The 27,031-nt window shown below is 37.0% G+C and overlaps 1 pseudogene; it reads left to right on the top strand.

The window, feature by feature from the left end:
• The first annotated feature begins 3,965 nt into the window (after window positions 1-3,965).
• Window positions 3,966-26,782, top strand: LOC101026724 (annotated as a pseudogene).
• The last annotated feature ends 249 nt before the right edge of the window (window positions 26,783-27,031 follow it).

The raw sequence follows: 27,031 nt of genomic DNA, 5'->3' as shown, positions 1-27,031 counted from the left end.
CCTGGGAGGCCGAAGTTTCAGTGAGCTGAGATGGTGCCGCTGCACTCCTGCCTGGGTGACAGAGCCAGACTTTTTCTCAAAAGAGAAGAGTACAGCTTAGGTTAATTTTTTTCTGAGAACCTTATCTTTCTAATTACCAATATCTGTAAGCTTATATTTGCTAATAAGACAAATTCAGACAATTCTCAGGAGGTAGGGAGGGCGGCAGGGTAGAGGGGAGCACTTTTATTTTCGAAGTACCATGTGTAACAAAAATACAGCAAAAAGATTTTGTCAGGTAGTATCCATTTGCTAGTATTATATAAACAAACAAACAAAACTTGCATACAGTCCTCATTCCTGACAAGATTTGCCAACTTTGCCTTGAAATTTTTGGGAGCCCTCAGAATCTCTCCAATTAGAGTCCCAGATCATAGTTGTTGCCACTGGGAGCAAATGTGTGCATAGTCATTGTGCACCACCTTGTGGCAGCGTTTAGACATGCATCTTTTTTAGAAGCTCTTTAGTATTTAAGAGACAAAGGCAACTCTTTATTGCTCATTTTTAAACAGCAACTTGCAAAGCTTTTCTTCCGAGTCTTCCCACCTCAAAACAATAGTTCCCTTCTCTAAATAACTTAAATAAATCCTTTGGGAGAACTAAAACAACTGGTACAACTAGAGAGAGAATTGTTGATAGATCAGGCTCTGGAATTAGACTACCTTGAATTAGAATCTCAGATTTGCTACTTACTAACAGCATAGTCTTAAGCATCTTACTGAACCTCTGTAAGAATTAATTTTCCCATATGCGAAATGGAGATATGGTAGGAACCTTATAGGCAGACAACCAAGGGTGACTAGACATTTGAGGAAAATGTAGAATGTGTGAAAGTCCAAAATAAGTAAATAGAAAATGGATGAAAGAGCAAAAGGATAATTCAGGAATATAACAAAACCTAATATAAAACTTTAGTAACTTCAGAGAAATTAAAGATTATATTAGCAACCACAAAACTGAATAGGATGCCATTTTAAAATAAAAAGAACCAGAGCAAGCACAGAGAAGCAAAAACTATGTTTGGAAAGAAAACTGGAGGGCTTGAAGATAAAGTCAATACCTTCTCACTGAAAGCAAAAAGTCAAGGAGATAGAAAATGTAAGAGAAAAAGGAGGCAATTTAAGAGCCCAGTATCCAACTTGTAAGTGTTGAAGAAAGAACAAACAAATCAGAAGAAATAATTTGAGAAAACTTTTTAGAACTGAAGTGTGACAGAAATCTTCACATTAAAAAGGCTTACTTAATGCTAGTTAGGCTGAATGAAAGGTCTACAAATAAAGCATAATTGCGATATTTCAGAACATTGTGGAGAAAGATAAAATTGTAAATGCTTACAAAGAACAAAAATAAAAAATTGCAATAGTCTTTTTGTGAGCAAAGTTGGATGCTAAAAGTCAATTGATTTAAAATTCCAGGGGGAAGCCAGGTGCAGTGGTTTGTACCTGTAATCCCAGCTACTTGGAAGGATGAGAAGGCAGGATTGCTTGAGCCCAAGAGTTCAAGGCTGTGGTGAACTGTGATCTCACACCTGCACTCCAGCCTGGGTGACAGAGTGAGACCCTGTCCCCAAAACTAGTAATAAAAAATAAAATTCCAAGGGAAAAATGATTTTCAACTTTATGTTCTGTGCCCAGCCAAACTACTAAGTATGAAAGTAATATAAAGATAACCTTAATACATTCAAAGATTCAGACAATTTTATTCTCACACATCCTTTCTTAGGCAGTTGCTTGAAACTGATCACCAGTAAAACAAGAAAGAAAAAGCCCAAGAATCCATTTGTAGTAGATTCAGCCCAGGAACTTAATGAAAGAAAGTTCAAAGATAACAGTTATAGGGCAGGTCTAGATTGCATTAGGAGGCAGATATAGGGCTCAAGGAAGGAGGCATCTGTGAGGGGGGAATAAATGGATGAGGCATTCCCATGTATTTGCTTTTACCCTTGAACTATTGAGTGAACTTAAACAAACAAGGTAGATATTGCTAGACTAATAGGAAAGCTGCAAAACTTGAGGGGAAGCAATATGCTGCTCGAGAAAGAAAATCATTCCACTTGATTCTGCATTAAAAATATTTTTCACCTTCTCTATATCTCACATCAGTCTATTCTCTGTAACTCTACCTCCACCACCACTCTGGAGTTACCATCATTTCTGCTTAGACTTCTACTGGTTTTCTTGCATCCTTTCTGTCTTATCTCAAATTTATTCTCCATATTACACTCTACATAGTGATGTTTTTTCAAAATGCAAATCTGATTATGCCCCCTCTTTGGTTAACACACTTCAGTGGCTTCCCATAGCTCTTCGAATCTAAATCATTAGCATCCCCTAGAAGGTACTATATGGTCACATGATTAGCCAGTCCCTAAGCAGCAATGCAGTGGTAGCTGCTATGTAGTCTTGCCTCACTTTTGTAGATTTGGCTGGTAAGGACACCCTGATGGATTTAAACAGTTTTATTACTTACACAGATGGCAAAGCAAGATCAGCATGGTATTAGCTGCTTATATCCCCAATTCCACAGGATGATACCAAACTAGAGGGGTCAGATGACAGACAACATACGTGGTGAGTTGCTTTGTTTTTGAGAAGTGAACTCTAGGCTGCAGCTAAGCAGTTTTATCTGAAAGGGACAAAGTGGAAAGTTCCATGCCTTAGTGGAATCAGGGAGGCAGATGAGAAACTGCCTCATGGCAAGTCTTCTGCAAGATCGGGGGTTTTCTGCAAGGTATGGAGCAAATGTGAAATGGCCTTTGATAGCTCCTCACAAGACTGCCTATCTTGCCATTTTTAAGGGTGATCCCAGGGCATTCTGCCAACAGTTGAGTCTTACCTACATGGCCTATATGGAGACCTGCAATTGCCATGGTGCCATGGCGGAACTGTTCCCCTGCTAACATAGGCTGCCTTTACTACCACTATAGTCTCATCTTATGTACTTTCTCATATTTGCTAGCATCAGTCATACTGACCTTTCAGTTTCTCCAATGTGCCATGCTTTTCCTTGTCATAGAGCTTTAGCATATGCTGTGCCCTCTGCCTGAACCCCACTTTCTCCTCACTCTTTGCCTTCTTAACTTCCCTTCTTTCTTCGAGACTCAGCCCAACATTCCTGACCAGAACAGTTCTACCTCTTGTCACATAGCATGATGTACCTCTCCTTCACAGCATTCAGAACAATTTTAGTTTTAAATTTATTTGTATAATCTTGAATTGATGTAATAGTAGAGATAGTGGAGATAATATGCATTAATATATTATCACTTAATTGTCAAATGTTTTTACATACTTGATTACATTTTATTTTTACATCTCTGTGAGATAAACAGAACAGATATTATTTTAAATCTTTTTTCCCAAATAAGAGCCTATATTAGAGCTCATTTTAAATTCTATTTTAGTGTTCCCTGTACTTCACCACTATGTTTTTTCTGTAAATACATTAAATATAATGCAGCATACAGTAAGCAGTAAGTACAGAGAAAATGCCACAGTGGCCCAAAGGAGAGGGAAATCAGATCAGGTGATCACCATAGACCTCCAACACAGAGGTCCCATTTGAGTCAGACTTGCAGGTTGGTAGGCAGCTGTTGGGCAAGGAAGTGAGGGTCTTCTAAGACAAGAGATAATATCAAAGCTACAGTTATAGAAAGGCATGGGACTATTTGAAGAATGGCAGTTGAATGTGTTTTGATGGATGTAGGGTCCCAGGAAGGGAAGCTAGAATTGGATCATGCAGGGCCTTGAAGATGGAATTGATTTTGTTTGCAGTAGGAAGTAACTCACGTTTCTAAGTGGGCAAATTGATCTGATCAGCATTGAACTTTAAAAGCATTAAATAGGCAACAATGTGTAGAATAAATTGTAGCATGGAGGACTGGATTCAAGAAACCAGTTCTAATCTAAGTGAGAGGTAACGGGATCATGACTTGGGACAAAACACCTGAAGCAGTAAGTCATGACACACCTTACAAAGTTTAATGTCAAAGCCTTTCAGTCAGTGCCTAAGAGGAACACACTTGTGTTTGAGGAACGTTAGGTTTATTTAATATACTGCAGCAAGGGAGAGATCCATAGCAACAGAACTGTGAGTCATCTCAGGGAGCCGGGAGGATTTTCTTCTTACAGGATTTCAGAATCTTATTATAGGATTTCAGCTTGTGCTGGGTGACTCTTGGGAAGGTTTAGGGAAAGCAGAGGTCAGTTCTAGATTGGATGCCCTCAGGAAGTGAGGTATTGGGTATTTTGGTACATTTTATTTTGGAAATGAGAGGATTTAAAAAATAGTAGTCATCTGTGTTAGCCAGAAGAGGGGGATGTTTCATTATTTTTTATGGTTCTTGAGAATTCTTTTCTCTAGTTTTAGAAATATTTATATGGTAGTCTTATCTCTGTCTTCTTCTACTATGGTCACAGAGTGGCCTTATCTGGGTATTTATATTCTCACAATTGTTTGCTCAATTGGAAATACTGTGGTTTAGCTGTCAGCTTCCAGCCGCCAGGTGTTTTCTTTTTACTTCATCAGTACCCAATACATTGATCTGTTCAGCCCTAAAGACCAGCCATTGCCTCATATGTTGAGCAGCCTCATCCATTTACCCTAGGCTGCAGTATGTATATTATCACTGTCTAGATGTGCCATGACTTGGAAAAGCTTGATTGAACAATGGTGCTGAAAATGAAGAGTAAAGGACCAAGAAATGTTGTAAAGATTTTCAAGCTCTCCACTATCTCCAACATTTCTGGGTCACTTAAAATCTATGCTCCAGCAAAAATAAGCTGATTTCAGCTCTTACAATCTGTGATTTGCTGCCTTTGGGTATTATGCCCTCCATCTGGAATGTCTTCCTTTGGTCTCATTCTCATGTTCATATTTCTGTCTGTCCTTCAAGGACCAGTTCAAACATCTCTCTCCTTCCCTGTGCTACTAGTGAGAGCTAAGATCAAGAAAAACTGATTTAAAATATAATAAATGAAGAATAAACTATATATTTGGATATGTTAATTCTAAGAGGAGTCAAGATGGAAATAATCTCTCTTTTCTGTGAATTCATATAGCAAATTTATTAGATCCCTAAAGCATTTATTTCCAATATTTATTAAGTATGTATTACATCCTGTTTACTAACTTCTGTCAGCAGTACCATCAAAATGCCATGATGTTTGCTTCTTTCCAGGTTTTTCAGGCTTAAGTACAAAGCAGCAGAAGTGTTTTTAAACTCCACCCTCATTCTTACCTCATTTAGTATAAAAGTTACTGATATGTGGCCAGATTTGACCCTATTAACATTATATATATAAAATGTTTTATATATATACACACACATACATACATAGAAAATATATACCATGCAGGTTGAGAGTATTAAACTATATATATATGTCTGTGTGTGTCTATATATATAGTCTATATATATATAGTGCCTGTGTATATATACACGCGCGCACGTGCGCGCGCGCACACACACACACAACACACACCAGGGAGGTTATACACATCAGGGAGGTCGAGAGAAGCTTGTAGGTGGCTCAGTGTTTCTTGTTGGGACTAATAGTGGGGCAGGGACTAACTTATCGAAAATATGTTTTAAAAATTACCAGGCATGGTGGTAATTGCCTGTAGTCCCAGTTACTTGGAAGGCTGAAGCAGCAGGATCTCTTGAGCCGAGGAGATTGAGACTGTAGTACTAATTATCATGTCTGTGAATAGCCACGGCACTCCAGCCTAGGCAACATAGCAAGACCCCATCTCTTTATTTAAAAAAAAAATTACGTGGATTACAAAACTCTTGAGGAAGTATAAAAATCAATATTTTTGTATTGTCTGAAAGGAAGGAAACTGGATAAAAATTAATTATATTGAATTAACAATAATAAATGCACTGACAAATAGGTTTGTTTTTCCTATATTAATTTAGGAATGACTGCCAGCAAAAAACCTGGGAACCGAGAATGCAATCATCCTTGTAAAAGTAAACATACATGTGGACATAACTGCTGTGAGTTCCTTAAAACAAGTTTATTTCAAGTGTTCAGAATTGAAAGGTCTTTGGTGGATAGTAATGACATCCTAATTATCTATGTATGATATTTATATTATGCAACTTAATAACTCAAATAATTTTCTCTCTTTTGTGGGCAACATAAAAAGGTAAATACTAGATTCGAAAATTTAAAGAAATTTGACTTTATAAGAATAAAATCTGAAGTGTAACCTAAAGAATCTGAAGCTTCTTTTCATAGGTAAAATTGGAATTGCACAGAAGTGAGAAATTAAAGAGTCAACAATTTCTTCATATTTATCTGATTTAAGAAACAGGAACGCTGTTTCATCTGTTCCTACAGTTAAACGTCTGAAGGTTAGTTTTAATAACATTTTCCCTTTGTTCTGTAATTTAATGTATATAAATATTCTTTGTTCTGTCTATCAATTAGGTAGGTATCCACAGTGTACTTTAGAATTACTTGTGGACTTGACTAAGAATATTACCATTATTCATAATCCATCTTCTCTTTCTTCCTTCCTTTTTTTTTTCTAAATCTTTCTTCTTTCCTTTCATCTTCATTAAGCACCAAGAATATGCCAAAGTGCTAAGATATAGTGATGAATAAGACAGTCTTATTCCTAATCATAGAATTTGTAGTTGAGTGAGAAATACAAATAAGTAAACATGCTTTTTTAATACAGTGTGATGAGTGATTCTGTGACAGAAGTACAACACACTTAAGTTTAGATAGAAAATGTACTCAATCCACATTTGATGGACTAAGAAAGGATTCCTAATAGATGTGATTGAGACCTGAAGGATAGGCCAAGGATGGAGGGGCAGGCACCAGAATGACAGTAGGAAGAGATAGCTAAATATTCCAGGCATAGAGATTATACAAAGGTCCAGAGGTAATAAAGAAAGAGAGGGAGAGATCTTTAAATAAACTCTTTATCAGTAATACAGTATGTCTAGAGTTCAATTACAAGTAAAGGAGTAGAGAGAGATGAGGCTGAAGAGGCAAGTAGGAGCTAGATCATGCAGACCTTTTTGCTATTTTAAGGAATTAGACTTTATCATGAAAGTACTGAGAAGCCAATGAAAGGTTTTAACCAGTGACATGATCAAAATTGTATTTTATAAAGGTCACTCTGACTGCAATGTAGAAAAGGGATTAGAGGATGATAGAATAGGAACAAAGGGACTCATTAGGTGGTTTTTATAATAATCTAAGCAAAATAATGGCCTAGTTTAGGGTAGTGGCAATAGCAATGGAGAGAAGTGACTAGGTTAAATTATTTTTCAGAGGTAGAATCGCTACCTTGCTACTTCATTGGTTATAAGAGACAAAGTAGAAGGAGCAGTCAAAAATGATGCCCAGCTTTCCGACATTAGCAACTGGGAGAAAAGTAGGGCCTCGTTTGGGTAGATATTCTGAAGGAAAAGCAAGTTTGCTGGAATAGGGAACAGGATAAGTTCAACTTGGGAAACACTGAATTTAGAGGGCCTGCAAGATATCTAGATAAAGATGTCCTACAGACAGTTGGATACAACTGTTTGAAAATCAGGAGAGCTGAGCTAGAAGTAGAGACTTGAGAGTCATTCACATGTAGATGACAATTGAAACCACAGGAATAAATGAGAACTTTGATTGAGAAAGTGTAGTGTGGGGGGGCGGAGCAAGATGGCCGAATAGGAACAGCTCCAGTCTCCAACTCCCAGCGCGAGCGACACAGAAGACCGGTGATTTTTCATTTTCAACTGAGGTACTGGGTTCATCTCACTAGGGAGTGCCGGACAATCGGTGCTGGTCAGCTGCTATAGCCCGACCAGCAAGAGCTGAAGCAGGGCGAGGCATCGCCTCACCTGGGAAGCACAAGGGGGAAGGGAATCCCTTTACCTAGCCAGGGGAACTGAGACACACAACACCTGGAAAATCAGGTAACTCCCACCCCAATACTGCCCTTTAAGCAAACAGGCACACCAGGAGATTGTCCCACACCTGGCTGGGGAGGGTCCCATACCCACGGAGCCTCCTCATTGCTAGCACAGCAGTCTCGCGATCTAACCTCAAAGCAGCAGCAGAAAGGCTGGGGAGAGGCACGCCATTGCTGAGGCCAGTAGGTAAACAAAGCCTATGGGAAGTTCGGTGGGTGCCAGGCTCACAGCTCAGAAAACCTGCCTGTCTCTGTAGACTCACCTCTGAAGGGGACCAGGGGCACAGTAAGCAACAACAAGCAGCAGAAACCTCTGCAGATTCTGCTTGACTCTGTCTGACGGCACAGGCAGTGGATCTCCCAACACGGAGGTTGAGATCACGAGAACGGACAGACTGCCTGCTCAAGTGAGTCCCTGACCCCTGAGTAGCCTAACTGGGAGACATCCCCACTGGGGCAGTCTGACACCCACACCTCACAGGCGGAGTACACCCTGAGAGGAAGCTTCAAGCAGAATCAGACAGGTACACTCGCTGTTCGCTTAATATTCTATCTTCTGCAGCCTCTGCTGATGCAGAGCAAACAGGGTCTGGAGTGGACCTCAAAGCAATCTCAACAGACCTACAGCTGAGGGTCCTGACTGTTAGAGAAAACATGGAAACAGGGAAGGACACCTACATAAAACCCATCGGTTAAGTCACCATCATCCAAAGACCAGAGGCAGATAAAACCACAAAGATGGGGAAAAGCAGGGCAGAAAGCTGGAAATTCAAAAATAGGCCTCTCCCCGGCAGGGAAGCAGCTCATAAGCCAGCAACGGATCAAAGCTGGGCGAATGACTTTGACGAGATGAGAGAAGAAGGCTTCAGTCTATCAAACTTCTCAGAGCTAAAGGAGGAATTACGTACCCAGCGCAAAGAAACTAAAAATCTTGAAAAAAAGTGGAAGAATTGATAGCAAGAGTAATTAATGCAGAGAAGGTCCTAAACGAAATGAAAGAGATGAAAACCATGACACGAGAAATACGTGACAAATGCACAAGCTTCAGTAACCGACTTGATCAACTGGAAGAAAGAGTATCAGCGATTGAGTATCAAATGAATGAAATGAAGCGAGAAGAGAAACCAAAAGAAAAAAGAAGAAAAAGAAATGAACAAAGCCTGCAAGAAGTATGGAATTATGTAAAAAGACCAAATCTACGTCTGATTGGGGTGCCTGAAAGTGAGGGGGAAAATGGAACCAAGTTGGAAAACACTCTTCAGGATATCATCCAGGAGAACTTCCCCAACCTAGTAGGGCAGGCCAACATTCAAATCCAGGAAATACAGAGAACGCCACAAAGATACTCCTCGAGAAGAGCAACTCCAAGACACATAATTGCCAGATTCACCAAAGTTGAAATGAAGGAAAAAATCTTAAGGGCAGCCAGAGAGAAAGGTCGGGTTACCCACAAAGGGAAGCCCATCAGACTCACAGCAGATCTCTCGGCAGAAACTCTCCAAGCCAGAAGAGAGTGGGGGCCAATATTCAACATTTTTAAAGCAAAGAATTTTCAACCCAGAATTTCATATCCAGCCAAACTAAGTTTCATAAGTGAAGGAGAAATAAAATCCTTTACAGATAAGCAAATGCTTAGAGATTTTGTCACCACTAGGCCTGCCTTACAAGAGACCCTGAAGGAAGCACTCAACATGGAAAGGAACAACCGGTACCAGCCATTGCAAAAACATGCCAAAATGTAAAGACCATCGAGGCTAGGAAGAAACTACATCAACTAACGAGCAAAATAACCAGTTAATATCATAATGGCAGGATCAAGTTCACACATAACAATACTAACCTTAAATGTAAACAGACTAAATGCTCCAATTAAAAGACACAGACTGGCAAACTGGATAAAGACTCAAGACCCATCAGTCTGCTGTATTCAGGAGACCCATCTCACACGCAGAGACATACATAGGCTCAAAATAAAGGGATGGAGGAAGATTTACCAAGCAAATGGAGAACAAAAAAAAGCAGGGGTTGCAATCCTAGTCTCTGATAAAACAGACTTTAAACCATCAAAGATCAAAAGAGACAAAGAAGGCCATTACATAATGGTAAAGGGATCAATTCAACAGGAAGAGCTAACTATTCTAAATATATATGCACCCAATACAGGAGCACCCAGATTCATAAAGCAAGTCCTTAGAGACTTACAAAGAGACTTAGACTCCCATACAATAATAATGGGAGACTTCAACACTTCACTGTCAACATTAGACAGATCAACGAGACAGAAAGATAACAAGGATATCCAGGAATTGAACTCATCTCTGCAGCAAGCAGACCTAATAGACATCTATAGAACTCTCCACCCCAAATCAACAGAGTGTACATTCTTCTCAGCACCACATCGCACTTACTCCAAAATTGACCACATAATTGGAAGTAAAGCACTCCTCAGCAAATGTACAAGAACAGAAATTATAACAAACTGTCTCTCAGACCACAGTGCAATCAAACTAGAACTCAAGACTAAGAAACTCAATCAAAACCGCTCAACTACATGGAAACTGAACAACCTGCTCCTGAATGACTACTGGGTACATAACGAAATGAAGGCAGAAATAAAGATGTTCTTTGAAACCAATGAGAACAAAGATACAACATACCAGAATCTCTGGGACACATTTAAAGCAGTGTGTAGAGGAAAATTTATAGCACTTAATGCCCACAAGAGAAAGCAGGAAAGATCTAAAATGGACACTCTAACATCACAATTAAAATAACTAGAGAAGCAAGAGCAAACACATTCAAAAGCTAGCAGAAGGGAAGAAATAACTAAGATCAGAGCAGAACTGAAGGAGATAGAGACACGAAAAACCTTCCAAAAAATCAATGAATCCAGGAGTTGGTTTTTTGAAAAGATCAACAAAATTGACAGACCACTAGCCAGACTAATAAAGAAGAAAAGAGAGAAGAATCAAATAGACGCAATAAAAAATGATAAAGGGGATATCACCACCGAGCCCACAGAAATACAAACTACCATCAGAGAATACTATAAACACCTCTACACAAATAAACTGGAAAATCTAGAAGAAAGGGATAATTTCCTGGACACTTACACTCTTCCAAGACTAAACCAGGAAGAAGTTGAATCCCTGAATAGACCAATAGCAGGCTCTGAAATTGAGGCAATAATTAATAGCCTACCAACCAAAAAAAGTCCAGGACCAGATGGATTCCCAGCTGAATTCTACCAGAGGTACAAGGAGGAGCTGGTACCATTCCTTCTGAAACTATTCCAATCAATAGAAAAAGAGGGAATCCTCCCTAACTCATTTTATGAGGCCAACATCATCCTGATACCAAAGCCTGGCAGAGACACAACAAAAAAAGAGAATTTTAGACCAATATCCCTGATGAACATCGATGCAAAAATCCTCAATAAAATACTGGCAAACCGGATTCAACAACACATCAAAAAGCTTATACACCATGATCAAGTGGGCTTCATCCCTGGGATACAAGGCTGGTTCAACATTCGCAAATCAATAAACATAATCCAGCATATAAACAGAACCAAAGACAAGAACCACATGATTATCTCAATAGATGCAGAAAAGGCCTTTGACAAAATTCAACAGCCCTTCATGCTAAAAATTCTCAATAAATTCGGTATTGATGGAACGTACCTCAAAATAATAAGAGCTATTTATGACAGACCCACAGCCAATATCATACTGAATGGGCAAAAACTGGAAAAATTCCATTTGAAAACTGGCACAAGACAGGGATGCCCTCTCTCACCACTCCTATTCAACATAGTGTCAGAAGTTCTGGCTAGGGCAATCAGGCAAGAGAAAGAAATAAAGGATATTCAGTTAGGAAAAGAAGAAGTCAAATTGTCCCTGTTTGCAGATGACATGATTGTATATTTAGAAAACCCCATCGTCTCAGCCCAAAATCTCCTTAAGCTGATAAGCAACTTCAGCAAAGTCTCAGGATACAAAATTAATGTGCAAAAATCACAAGCATTCTTATACACCAGTAACAGAAAAACAGAGAGCCAAATCATGAATGAACTTCCATTCACAATTGCTTCAAAGAGAATAAAATACCTAGGAATCCAACTGACAAGGGATGTAGAGGACCTCTTCAAGGAGAACTACAAACCACTGCTCAGTGAAATAAAAGAGGACACAAATAAATGGAAGACCATATCATGCTCATGGATAGGAAGAATCCATATCGTGAAAATGGCCATACTGCCCAAGGTTATTTATAGATTCAATGCCATCTCCATCAAGCTACCAATGAGTTTCTTCACAGAATTGGAAAAAACTGCTTTAAAGTTCATATGGAACCAAAAAAGAGCCGGCATCTCCAAGATAATCCTAAGTCAAAAGAACAAAGCTGGAGGCATCACGCTACCTGACTTCAAACTATACTACAAGGCTACAGTAACCAAAACAGCATGGTACTGGTACCAAAACAGAGATATAGACCAATGGAACAGAACAGAGTCCTCAGAAATAATGCCACACATCTACAGCCATCTGATCTTTGACAAACCTGAGAGAAACAAGAAATGGGGAAAGGATTCCCTATTTAATAAATGGTGCTGGGAAAATTGGCTAGCCATAAGTAGAAAGCTGAAACTGGATCCTTTCCTTACTCCTTATACGAAAATTAATTCAAGATGGATTAGAGACTTAAATGTTAGACCTAATACCATAAAAATCCTAGAGGAAAACCTAGGTAGTACCATTCAGGACATAGGCATGGGCAAAGACTTCATGTCTAAAACACCAAAAGCAATGGCAGCAAAAGCCAAAATTGACAAATGGGATCTAATTAAACTAAAGAGCTTCTGCACAGCAAAAGAAACTACCATCAGAGTGAACAGGCAACCTACAGAATGGGAGAAAATGTTTGCAATCTACTCATCTGACAAAGGGCTAATATCCAGAACCTACAAAGAACTCAGACAAATTGACAAGAAAAAAATAAACAACCCCATCAAAAAGTGGGCAAAGGATATGAACAGACATTTCTCAAAAGAAGACATTCATACAGCCAACAGACACATGAAAAAATGCTCATCATCACTGGCCATCAGAGAAATGCAAATCAAAACCACAATGAGATACCATCTCACACCAGTTAGGATGGCGATCATTAAAAAGTCAGGAAACAACAGGTGCTGGAGAGGATGTGGAGAAATAGGAACACTTTTACACTGTTGGTGGGATTGTAAACTAGTTCAACCATTATGGAAAACAGTATGGCGATTCCTCAAGGATCTAGAACTAGATGTACCATATGACCCAGCCATCCCATTACTGGGTATATACCCAAAGGATTATAAATCATGCTGCTATAAAGACACATGCACACGTATGTTTATTGTGGCACTATTCACAATAGCAAAGACTTGGAATCAACCCAAATGTCCATCAGTGACAGACTGGATTAAGAAAATGTGGCACATATACACCGTGGAATACTATGCAGCCATAAAAAAGGATGAGTTTGTGTCCTTTGTAGGGACATGGATGCAGCTGGAAACCATCATTCTTAGCAAACTATCGCAAGAACAGAAAACCAAACACCGCATGTTCTCACTCATAGGTGGGAACTGAACAATGAGATCACTTGGACTCAGGAAGGGGAACATCACACACCGGGGCCTATCATGGGGAGGGGGTGGGGGGAGGGATTGCATTGGGAGTTATACCTGATGTAAATGACGAGTTGATGGGTGCTGACGAGTTGATGGGTGTAGCACACCAACATGGCACAAGTATACATATGTAACAAACCTGCACGTTATGCACATGTACCCTAGAACTTAAAGTATAATATTAATAAAAAATAAATAAATAAAGAGAAAGTGTAGTGTAACAAGAGACCTAGTAAAGAACCATGAAGAATGCCAACATTTAGGCCAGACGTGGTGGCTTACGCCTGTAATCCCAGCACTTTGGGAGGCCGAGGCTGGTGGATCACAAGGTCAGGAGTTTGAGACCAGCCTGGCCAACATAGTGCAACCCCGTCTCTACTAAAAATACAAAAATTAGCCAGGTGTGGTGGTGGATGACTATAATGCCAGCTACTTGAGAGGCTGAGGCAGCGAATTGCCTGAACGGGAGACAGAGGTTGCAGTGAGCTGAGATTACACCACTGCACTCCAGCCTGGGCAAAAGAACAAAGCTGCATCTCAAAAAAAAAAAAAAAAAAAAAAAAATTGCCAACATTTAAGAAGGGCTTGAGTGAAATATTCGAGTCAAGAACTAACCTGAGTTTCTCCTAATTCATTGATTTGGGGACTTTATGTACCACCAGGAATTTTGTTGTTTGGCTCATGTGTTACAAGTTATTGATGTGAAACTGATACTTGAACTTATACTGATACTTGAACTTATATTTGTTTCATTAATAGATACAGATGAGTAAATCTCAAAGTGTGGACCTTAAAGAGTTTGGTTTTACTCCAAAACCTTCCCTTCCTAGTATATCGAGGTACACATATAATGTTAATATCTAAGGTAAAATATTTATCATAAACTCTGTTCCTGCAGGTAACCATTTATTCAGGGAAAGATAGTCACTGGCTACCATCAAATCACAGTTATCGTTTAGTTCCATAATGAAGCAATAACATCATAATGGTTTCATTATCTTTGATACCCCAAATTTATTTAGAACTCTACAGTTATGAAATAACACTCATTAAATCATCTCTTCCCCGGGAAACTACCTCTCCTATGTCATTCCCTTAGGTTCTCTCTTTATAGGGAATATAAACTAAGTGACAAGAGTATACTTTAAAAGTGGAAATGATGTTGGCATACAAAGTCTAACCTTTCCATTTAGAAGCTCAGTCCATGCTAATAATATCTCAGATTTATAATACAAAAATTATACATTCGTGCATTATATTTTCTGACTTAAACAACAACATGGCCATAAAATGAGGTATTTTTTTGTCCTATTGTATAGATGGAAAAACTGAAGTTCATATTCCTAGTTAGCAAGCAGAAGGCCTCAGATGGTAACTCAGTATTCTTTTCCTATATCATGATGCCTACAGGACAATCATATATGTAATTTCCCTTCCAGATAAGGGCATTCTATATGCAGGAATGACATTCAATATATTTAACAACTAGTACAGAACAGGAACTGACTCATTGGAATAGATACCAGCAGTACTTCTAGAGATCGTGGCTTTTGTTATCTAACTAAGGGCATGCAAAGAAGACTAAGCATTGGTCACTTCCATTAAACACCTGTTTATTTGCTACCCAGGCTGGGTCTAGTTTTTCATAGAAGTGTTAAATGAATAAATCATTATTTTTATTTATATGAATAAATAGTTTTCAGGCTTAGATTAATTTTCATATTTTCTTTAACTTTTTATGGTTTTATCTTTATAAAGGTCAGAATATTTAAACATATCTGAATTTCCTATAATGGAGCAGTGGGATCAGCCTGAAATCTATGGAAAAGTTAGACAAGAACCATCTGAATATCAAGACAAAGGTAAATTACCATTGATACTTACTTGAGAGAGTAAATGGCTTATTACTACTTTGAATTGACAAGTAGTGTTATTGAAACACCAGCATCTGAAATTATTGTAATTATTAACTTGGCAACATTTTTCTCTTAGATTACGGAATCATTTTCAAATTCTTAGGTCTGTTATTCAGATGGTCTTACTCTATTTTTTTTAAAAAAATCTCTTTCCTACATAATGCTATTTTAATTTAAAGATACTATGAGGAAAATCTGAGCCAATAAGGCATCCTTGAGTATATAGAGTATTAACATACTGAATGATTACCTTCATATATTGTTAGAATTATTTAAAATAATTTTATGTTTATAAAACTAGTCTAGTTTTACAAAATATCAATGTGACCTTGGGCAAGTTATTTAATCTCTTTGGGCTTTAGTCTTAACTTTAAGATGAAGGTATTGAACTGGGTGACCTTTAATATCTCTCCAATTCTTAAACCTATGATTCTTACAATTCTATGTTAGTATGAGAATATAACTTAGGTTGTGGGATATAGCTAGTTTGTAATCTAGATTTGCTTTTTTATCTGTCTGTCATTTAATTAATGAGATAATACATATAAATTCAACACTGCCTGGTTCATCATTACTCTGGTTCCTGCAATTAATAGAGCATAATTTCCCTGAATAATGCTGTTAATAGCAGTCTGTTAAAACATGAGACAGTCCTATCCATCTTCAAGTAGCTGTATGTAGAAATGGTAAGCTTGGGGTTTTCTGAAAATCATTTCATGTGTTTGGCATTGGCTTCTGTTGACATTCTTGTCTTCATGCTATCATTTTTTTTTCTTCATGTTGTAACTTTTTTTCCTCTAGTCATAATTTAAGATTTTACAGAAGCAAGGACTGGAGTATTCACTACCTCTTATGATACCATGGCACCTATTAGGCCCAATAATGAGATCAAGAAAAGTTCCTAATCTCACCTGGAGAATCAGAGCATTTATCCAACTTATTCAAAGCCTGGATATCATTACAAAGTGGATAGGAAGTATAAAATTGTCAAGCTTCTTATATTTATCTTTGTTCAACATCTAGCCCTCTAACTTACTCCTTCCTTATCCTACTACTCTACTACCTGTCCTTCTGCACACAAGAGCTTATCTATCCTTCTCTCTGCTTACTTTTGTGTTCTATTTACATGGTTTTCCTCCTTTTATTTCCCACTAACTATTCCAAATCCAATTTATAGTATGATATTAAAGCCTCATCTAGATACCTTAACACCCAATAATAACTGTATCCCTGTTTTATCGAGTGGGCCACTTTTTTTAAAAAAAGGAGCTGTATGGTGTAGTAGTTAAGTTCACAAGATCTGAAAACAATCTGTCCAAGTCCTAGCTCTGACATTTAGTGTAACCTTTCATAGTCTACTTAACCACTTTGTCTAAATTCTTCATCTGGTTATATTTTAGGGGTTTGGGGATTAAATGAGATAATGCATGTAAAGCTGTTATAGTTTCTGGTACTGTTAGTAACAGTTAATTGAGTATGTTTATTATATTTTTCACATATTAGTCTTTGGTGGCAAAACATACTTTAAATGTATTCAAATACTGCTTTTGAGAATGTTTTTGAAAAGCACGGCAGTTTTTATCTTCTGTATTCCAATTTCAAAAAGGGAAGAAGAAAAAATGTCAAAAATTATATAAGAAAGCATGTTGAATCATAAGACTTAAATTGGAAGGGACCTTGTGCAGTTTCTCATTTTATAGTGAAAGAAGCCAAGACTCCAAGAGATTAAATGACTTGCCCCAAAATTTCATATCTAATTAATGGCAAGGCCAGAAATAGATTGCATATCTTTTGATTCCCAGCCCAGTGCCATTTCTATAAAGTGATATTGACTTTTAGTTATCAGTAGAGAATTGCAAATTGAACCAATAGTAGTATATGAACTCTTTCAGCTTTTCGCCCCACCCAACTATATATTTCCCTGTCTCTGCATCCATCTGTAACCATCTATTTGTCTTAAAAGAAAAATTATCTTTTCTTCCACTCGAGGCGTATCTCTCCTCCTGTAATCTTAATTCTATCTAATCCTGCTTTCCCTGGGACTTTAGAAGATCATTATCCATCTCCTCTTTCCCATATTTTCATTGTTTCCTCTCCACTGTGTCTTTCCCTTTAGCATATAAATATGCTGAAGTCTCTTCCTTCTTCAGCTTCATGTCCTCATCTAGCTGGTCATGACTTTTTTTATTATAAATGATAACAATTCTACTCAAAATGACTTAAGCACAAGAAAAGGAACCAATTGTCTCAAGTAAACTGAAAAGTATCTGGCCTAATTCTGGCTAAATCAAGGCACTCATGCCTCTGGCTTTCTCTCAATCTTTTAGCTATGCCTGTTGCTACTTGGCTTTACTTTTTAAATAGGGTTTCTCACATGGCAGGTATCCCCTAACTTTCATCTTAGCAGTTTAGCAGCCTCAGTGGAAAAAGGTAGACTTCCCTGTTAGTTTTGGCAGACCAGAACTCATTGTAAATGGCCTCATTTGAGTCATGTGTTTATCACTTGATCAATCCCAGTAACCTGAGGATTGGGTCATTGTATACCTGTGGCCCCAGAGAAGGCAGGGCACCATGAAAAATGGCCTTACTAGGATCCAGTGGAATTGTAGAAGTAGTTTCTTCAAAGGAAAGGGAGGGTACTCCCACTAAAAGAAGGGAAAGCATACCAGGCAGACAAAAACCAGAATTCTAGAGTCCCCATACCCTCTATCTCATCACAACAAAAATTAATTGAAAGAGCAATTGACACTCAGTATGCTCATCACTTCGTTATACCCTAGTTCCTCTTTATTCAATAAAATTTGGGTTTTCTCTGTGTAACTCCTTTGAAACTGTTTTTGTTCAGGCCATTTAGTGACTTTCTAAGTTCTGAATTCAGTGAACTATTTTCAACTGTTACTCTCTTTGACCTCTGTAGTAGTTGATACTTCTGGTCTTTCTTTTGGAAATCTCTCTTTGGTTTCAATTAAACCATTATATTGGTCTCCTGTTACCTCTTAGGCTGCATGGGCTTTTCTTCCTGTTGATGTTGCAAAAGCATTCTTTTTTCTTTTTATTCTTCTCACTTCAAAAACTTTTCCTATACAATATCACCCAAGCCTGTGTCTTTAATCACTATGTTTTGATAATTTCTAAGTCTGTATCTCCCATCTAGATCTTTCTTTCTAACTCCAAATTCATCTATATAATCACCTTCCTGGACATATCCACCTAACAGTTAACATATCAGACATGTCAGCATCTGAACTCTGTCTTCTTTGTACCTCACTCTGCACCTTCTCTTTTTTCCTTAGCTCGGTGAATGAACTCTTTTCTTTGTTAAGCTGCTAAAGGCAGAAAAAGTGTCCTTCTAAATGGCTCACCCCATGTGTAAATAATCACCAAATCTTAATTATTTTGCCTCCTGCACATCTCTTACATTTGTTATTTCCTCTCTATCCTTTCTGCTGATACTCTAGCTTAAGCATTCATTGTCTCTCATTTACTGCAATAACTTACTTTTCTCTCTGCTTTCAGTCTCATTATCCTTCAATCCATAATATACCAGGTGATCTAACAGACATATCTGGTTGTGTAAACCTTCTGCTGAAACATCTTCAATAGTTATCCTTTGCCTGTAAGAAAAAAACAAAACAAAACCAAAAAATCTCCTCAATATGGCAAATAAGCTTCAGCATGATCTAGCATTTAACTACCTGTGCAGACACAGTGGATCCTTCCTTCTCCTACTTTGTGCTCCAGAAATCCTGAAAACTTACAGTTCTCCCAAAATTCTCGGTTCTCTCATATTGCTGTGTCTTTTACATGGTGTTTTCCCTTCATGGCATAGGTTCCCTGTCCTCTTGCCCTGCCTCACAACCACAGCTCTATCAAGCTGAAATTTCAACTACTCTTCCTTCATATGCTATCACCTCAGGAGTCTGTCATGTGGTATCCCCTAGGAAGAGTATGTCTCACTTCCATTGTAGGTTTAGATCCTCCTTCCTCTGCATTCCCATTGCACTCTGTACAAACTTCCATTTTTAGTACATTGTGTGTCTCAGTGTGTGCAAATCAACATACAAAAGTAGAATAATGTGAACTGTAGTTATAGGTACAGTTGAAGAATAAAGAAGGGTTTGGACAGGTGAAGAAATCAATTGATGGAGGATACTTAAAGTGGAGGAAACTCAGTGATATGCTGGAGCAAGTTTATACTGACTTATGAGAGGTGATTATTAAATTTTCAAGAATCTTTCAGCCATTATTAAAAATTTAATTACATAAACGTTGAATTAAATTATGTTAAAAACAAAGGCAACAATACTCAAAACTCATCACTTCCTAATTATTCTACTGTATTTTACTGTTATCTGTGTTCCTGAGGTTATTTATCTATATGGTAGAAATACTATATAATAGGGTGCTGTCGTGCATTTTTTCCCAACTTATTCAATTATGTCACATTAATAGCTTGAAATGAGTTATGGTGGGAACATTTATACCATAGGAATCAGCAAACACTACCAATCTGGGTTTGATTTATTGTTTTGCTTATTATTTAGAATTCAGAAAGTGAGGGATAAAATTTAATCATGTAGATTAAACAAACGTGTTGTTATTGTAGCCATTACATTATGAATAACACAAAAAATTGAGAGAATATTCCTCTAGTATTTGAAAATTACTGTCTAATTCAGGAAAGAGGTTACTTAAGTCAATGGTGAATGAGTTAAATCCCAACAGATGTCTTTGTTGTTTTATTAATACTTTCATCTTACTTTTTAGAGTCAACAAAAATATCAAACAACATTCACATGAGAGCTACATTCATTTGTCACTTGCAACCATAGGTTGACTACAGATAAAAGAGTGGCAAAACTTAATGAAAACATTCAATGAGAATCAATTAGATATATGGAATTTACATTTAAGCATACCATATATGTTATTGTTATTTATAAAATGTGTGCTGTATAGCCTTTACATCAGTAAAGATTATAATAAACTTATATATGTATACATATGCATACGCTTTTTGTAGAGGTAGCTATTAAACATTTATTACCACAATACTATGTAAAACTGTGCAACTAAAGGCATTTAGCCCCCCATAACAATCTTTTGAGGTAGATACTGTTGTTGCCTTATTTTGCAGAATCAAGAAGTTTGAATTACTTGTCTAAGACTACACAACTAATAGAAAGGTAGAATTTTCACTTAGGTAGTTTGGCTCTAAATCCAGACTATATACAGTGAATAACAGTGAGGATTTTTTAGCAGGAGAAGAATAAATATTATTTATTTTGGACAAATACTTTTTATAACAATACTGAAAATTAACTTTAGGGAGAAGATCTGGAGGAGGAAGGCCATTTTAGAAACTATTATAATCCAATCTTAGAGTAGAGTTATTCTAATACGGGAATTAAGAGGAAAAATTAATTGCCTAAAAAATTTATTGAAACTTAAATTTAGTGCAACTTAATACAGTTAATAGAATTGGCTGAATGCAGTATTCAACAATGCTTGACACAATGCTTTTGAAAACTATTACTCAAGAACTCTGTTTAGTAGTTGAAAGATGTGTTTGATATATCAATAGACTACGATGCTTGTGGTTTAAAAAGTACCTATAGTCTTTTATACATACACATAACAGATTTTTCTAGATATAACTATTCTACAACTTCAAATGAGAAAGTCTCTCAAAAGTGTTCTTCAACAGAAGTCTCAATATATCTGGAAACCAAAATTTGACAGATGTAGATAAAAGCAATTCTCTATTTTCAGAAGTTTTGAATGTGAACTTTGAATTGGGAAATGAAGTTCGGGATGATTTTGATGAGGAAAACTTAGAAGTTACTAGCTTTTCAACTGATACTGAGAAGACAAAAATATCAGGTAAAATCATACTTAGCATGGAATCATTTCATTAGAAATTCTTTGAGTATTTTTCATTTCAGCTCCTGGAACTAAGTTTCTTTGCCTTTGTTGTGTGTGCTTGTTTAGTTAGATTTGGTTTGTTAAGATTGTAATTTTTAGCAAAACTGAAAATGTGACCCTTCTACACAGAACATTTCCCCCTTAAGGGAAGAGATGAAGGTTATTCCATGATGATAATGTAGCAAATGAGCACTTTCTATTCTATTGCTCCTATCTCTTGTAAAAGTCAATTCAAATTGTTTATTCAATTTTCTCTCAGAAACAGACTATTTTGTTCTCCATTCTAAGATCACAAATGGTCTGCTAATATTTGTGAAGGACAAAAAAATTTATTTTTAAAACTATTCATCTGCTTGCAAAGAAAATAACTTTTATTTCTAGTTGAAATATGAAATTTTCAGCTTGAAGTAAATAAATAAATAAGAAAAAAAGGGTTAGTTTATCCTGTACTAGAAATTCTATTTAAATCATATACAACCGCAAAATAATGAGGCTTATTAGCTCTTTGAGTGAAAGGCAAATTTACTCCATTTCACTAAAACAGAGAATTGAAAATCTTGGCAAGTATGTGACAAGATAGCAATGGAGATACTGTCTCCCATTAGGGCTGACAGAAAGAAATCAGTCCCTCAGCCTTTTCAGTGCAGACTGGTATTTCCACAATTATAGATACCTCTTACTATAACCCACCTCATGTTTTTAAAAGAATATTTCAAAGGGAAGCAGTTAGAAGTTGAAATGTTATTGTTTCAGGGGCCTTAGAATTACCTAGAGAACTAATACTGCTTCTGAAAAGAACAGGATTTGACCACCTTCACAGAATGGGCCAGGACAATCTCCATGATGTAGGGTCATTAGGCACAATTTTGTATATCACTGGACAACTACTGTTCCCTACCTCGAGTTTAAATGTCATTGTGTACTGTAAGTTAATAGGCAATGTGTACTGATCCTTCGAGGTTGCTTAGTCCTAAGAGGGCATAGCTTTGTCACTGGGAAAATCAGTCTCAATAAATGACATTTTCCCTCATGTATAGAGCACTTTAAATGATTATGAACAGACCATTGAAAATACTGAGTGCACTTCAACTTGATCATTTATGTGAATGAAAATGTAAGTATATAAATAATGAGGGTGAGTGGAAAAGCACAAACTGTTTTTCCTCACTCTCACACCATGATCAGCCCAGAAGACATCTGTGACCAAATGTCTGGGTTTTTTCCCCACACACCAAGCAAGCAATCAGTTCCACAGTGAATACCAGCTGGGTGTCTTCCAACCCAGTAGAGTTAGAAACAGGGGTCAAAGACCAAATATGTGTTTTACAACAACACAAGTGGCTTGAGGACCTTTCAGTATAGTTACTAATAAGCTAACCTGTATGTTTTATAGTTTTACTCCCTTAGCTTTGTGCCCCTAATTTTTCTATGCAAATTAAATTAGGTGATTGAGAATTATTCATTCCTTCCTTAACCAGATCATATCTGTTGGAGAGAGCATTGTAGAACCTGTGAAAAGCCTCATTCAGCTGTTTCTTGGCATTTTGTTTCAAAATGTTATCTCTTCACATAGGATTTGGAAACACTTTGAGTTCAAGTACCAGGGCAAGTAAGCTACCCCTTCAAGAGTCAAAGAGCAAATTCCAAAGAGAAATGTCAAACAGGCAAGTTTTAGAACTTTGGTTTGTAATACATACAACTTTATATCCTCTTGACGCATAGTTGGAGATGGAGATCAAGGTATTAGATGTCAGAGATGCTAAAAGGTATTAGCCAACCTAAACCCTCTTAATCTTAGAGGTGTGTTTCTCAAAGTGCTGTTGTTAAACCACCTGCATCAAAATCACTTTGTGGTGCATATTAAAAATGCACATTCTTGAGCCCCACATTAGACCTACTGAATTTTTGTCTCTGGGACTGGAGCCCAGGAACCTTCACTTTTAACAAGACTTGAAAACTGAATAGGAGTTTGACAACTAGAACAGAGGCGGATAGGCATTCCAGGTATAAGAAAGCATCTGTAAAGGGATAAGGCTTGAAAAGGCATCCCATGCTCAAAGATCAGTAAAGTGTGGGATGTGTGGTCACAGCATAATCTCTGTTGCTGAGGTCTTATTGTACGGGTTTTGAGTGCTGTGCTTAGACACCTGTCCTGTACCCAGACAGTCAGGGGTCGCAAACCCAAATACCTTCAAGATTTGGTGGGCCAAGGCCAACTGCAGAGTGTCCCATCTAAAGGAAGCAGCCACTACTCAGCTCCAAACAGTTGTTACTATGCAGGCAATGTGAGTCTAGTGTTACAAAATATTCTGATTTTTCAAGAAAAGCTAGGAATCTGAAATTTTATGTGATATCTTATTATTTTTAAATTTTGACAACTAATTCAAAAAAATGTGATGTACTCTGTGGCACCCTCCTCCAAATAATAATATCTGTAGGCCAGATGTGTCCTAGGGCCCTCTAGTTTTTACCTGTATGGTAGGCAGTGAGGAATCATCCAAAATATTTTAAGCACAGGAAAAACAATTTGATTTAAAAAATCATCCTAGCAGCAGTATGCAGAGTGAATCATAGGGAGTGGGACTGCCAGAGGCGTGGTGGCCAATGAGAAAGACAGACTATAATGAGGCCTAAACTAGGGCAGAAGTGATAGGAACAGAGAGGTAGGGTTGGATTTTTAAAACATTTCAGAAATAGAGCAGATTCAATGTGGCAATTGATAGGATATGATAGTTGAGGAAGAGGGAAGAATAATGGCACCTAGGTAGGTGTTATTTAAGGATATAGGAAACAAGAGATTTAGAATGGAAAACATAATTTTATAAATGTTCAATTTGAAGTGTCTTTACAAAAAAATGCAAAATGCATTGGGAAATATTGGACTTGATTAGAAGTCAAGGGAGAGAAATTATGGCCAAAGCCAAAATTTTCAAAACAGAAGAAATACCAACAGCTTTTTATTCAGGGTCTGATTTTCTACTTAAGGATTATTTATTTCTCTGCTTTAAAAAAATACTAAGTTTGTGGTATCCCTTGGAATTTTTGCTGTTATTTAGCCATTACTGATCGTTAGCATCAGCATCACAGACTCATAGTTTTCATAGAATTCCAGAGCTAAGTGGGGGTCTTAAGTATTGTTTAGTCTCCCTCTCACTGGATCCTTGAATCACCATTCAACATCACTGGCAAGTAGTCGTGCTACCTCTACCAAGACAGTTTTAGTGACCAGGAGCTCATCCACCCTTGTTCCATGTTAGGATTCTTAGATCATTGAATAGCTTTTTAAAACATTTGCTTAAAATATGTCTTTTTATCACTTTGTTTCATTGGTTAAAACTCTGAGTCACATAGAATAAACAGATATAAGTATCCAAGTGAGACAAAGTTGTAGGTGTAGAGAAGCAAAAAGTAAATAAATCACAAGAAGGAAGGTAACAAGGCACATGAACAGTTTTGTGCACCACACCTTTAAAAAACAACAAATAATTTTGGAAGAGTTTAGAAGTGACCAACAGAAGATGTGTGGGTTTAAAAATGGATTCTAACAAGAAGCCTCTGAGAACCTGGTGTAGAAGTTGCTGCTGGGGAAAAGGCCTGTGGGACCTGAGGATTTGGGATGGAAAGGAGATTTGCTTTTTTATTTTTTTAAGTTAGAGTACAGTGGCATAATTATGGCTCACTGCAGCCTCAACCTCTTGGGCTGAAGATCCTCCCACCTCAGCCTCTCAAGTAGCTGGGACTACAGGTACATACACACCACTATGCCTGGCTAATTAAAAAAAATTTTTTTTTTCTAGAGACGGAGGTCTTGCTATGTTTACTAAGCTGGTCTCAAACTCCTGGACTCAAGCTGTCCTTACACCTCAACCTCCCAAAATGCTGGGATTACAGGTGTGAGCCACTGTGCTTGGCCTGCTTTTTCTTTTATACACTTTTTACTTTTTTATTCCTTGCCATGTATATATATTTATTAGTCAGAGACAAAATGATCCAATCCTATCAGTATATGTGGTTCTTCCCTGTCCCCACCCACACTGCTCATTGCTCCTTACATGGCTGTTACATTTTATCCTTCAGGTGTCAACTTAAATGGTTACCTCATCAGAGATGCATTGATGATCATCTTTTAAAAATGGGTTTATGGCTCCACACCATTATTTCTTATGCTGTTGCCCAGTTCATTTTCTTTTTATAATTATAGAATCTATAATTATGTATATATTTGCTTTTATTCATTGTCTGCTTCATGGTAACTCCCTGACATTTTATTACTTCATACTCAGCTTCTAGTATAATATCTGGCATAGGGTAATGAAGAATAAATGTGTTTTAGTGAACGAGTTAATACAGAAGGTTCAGAGTAAATTCTTGCATACAGTTATATCTAAGAAGATAACTGGAGATGTCTACAGTGAGACCAGGATAGAGAAAGGAGATTAAAAGTTAAGCAAGTGGAATTTAGAAAATGTTTATAGGGTTCTATGTAATAGACAATTAAGCATTAGACTCAATTTTAAAGAAAATTGTTGAATAATTATTTCTATAGTCCCTTAAAAATAGTATTTTTTCCTAATTTGGGATATATAAATTATGGTTTGATCTAAAGGAAAGGAAATATACCAAGTTCTCCATTAGTATTTTGTGATAAATGTGATAAACTTTGATCATATTCCCCAAAAATCATTATGATCCAAATTAGAATGGTTTGTTTTTCTTGACATATTTTACAAATAATTAATTTTAATTTTTAATTTTGTTTCATCACATGAGATGTCAGATACTTCTTTATCAAATTCTGCTACGCCCAGGTTCAGTGCATCCTCCATGACAAAATTACCTCAACAAGCCAGAAATGCAGTTCTAGTAAGAAGCAGCACTTCTTTGTTTTTCTTTTAAATTTTGCCCAAGTGCTTAAACTTTCAATGATTGTTATTTTTTATCTCAAATGTAGGACCATTTTCAAGAAAGAAAACTACAAAATCTGTCACCAGAGATTGAGAAGCTATGCTTTACTTGCTCTGAAAAAAAAAAAACCAAATTCTTCAAATTATAAAAAGGTGGATTTTTTTATTAGAAGCAGTGAATGTAAAAAGGAAGTTGATTTCAGGTAAGAACTCTTTAAAGACACTTTAAGATTGTATCAATAAAAAACTTTTTACAAAGAAATTCAGCATTCCTTTTTCCTTGGTTCATTTTAAAGATTAGAGCCTGAATATTTTATTTATTAAAGACATTAAAATTTTCAAGCCTCAGTGAGCTAAGCTCCTTAAGATGTTTCAAATATCGTATACCTCAGTTCTTAAAAACCCATATATTTAATGCTGTTTATTCAAACATTATATTGACTTGATAAACTTACTTCTACTGATTTGAATACAGTATGTTAATTTTGTAAAGTGTAAAGTCATTGAAATCCAGATGAGATCAGCTAATTTTTCAAAACTTGAAGTTGTATTTTAGTTAACCAGTTATTTCACAATCAACAGGTTCAATGAAAATGTCAGATTAAATCTCATTGGTTGCCCCACTGCTGGCCATTTTAGAAAAGGAA

This window comes from Papio anubis, chromosome 1, assembly GCF_008728515.1.
Source record: "Papio anubis isolate 15944 chromosome 1, Panubis1.0, whole genome shotgun sequence".
NCBI classification, from domain to species: Eukaryota; Metazoa; Chordata; class Mammalia; order Primates; family Cercopithecidae; genus Papio; species Papio anubis.
The sequence above is the reverse complement of the archived record's forward strand: the minus strand, read 5'-3'. Positions and strand labels throughout refer to the sequence as shown.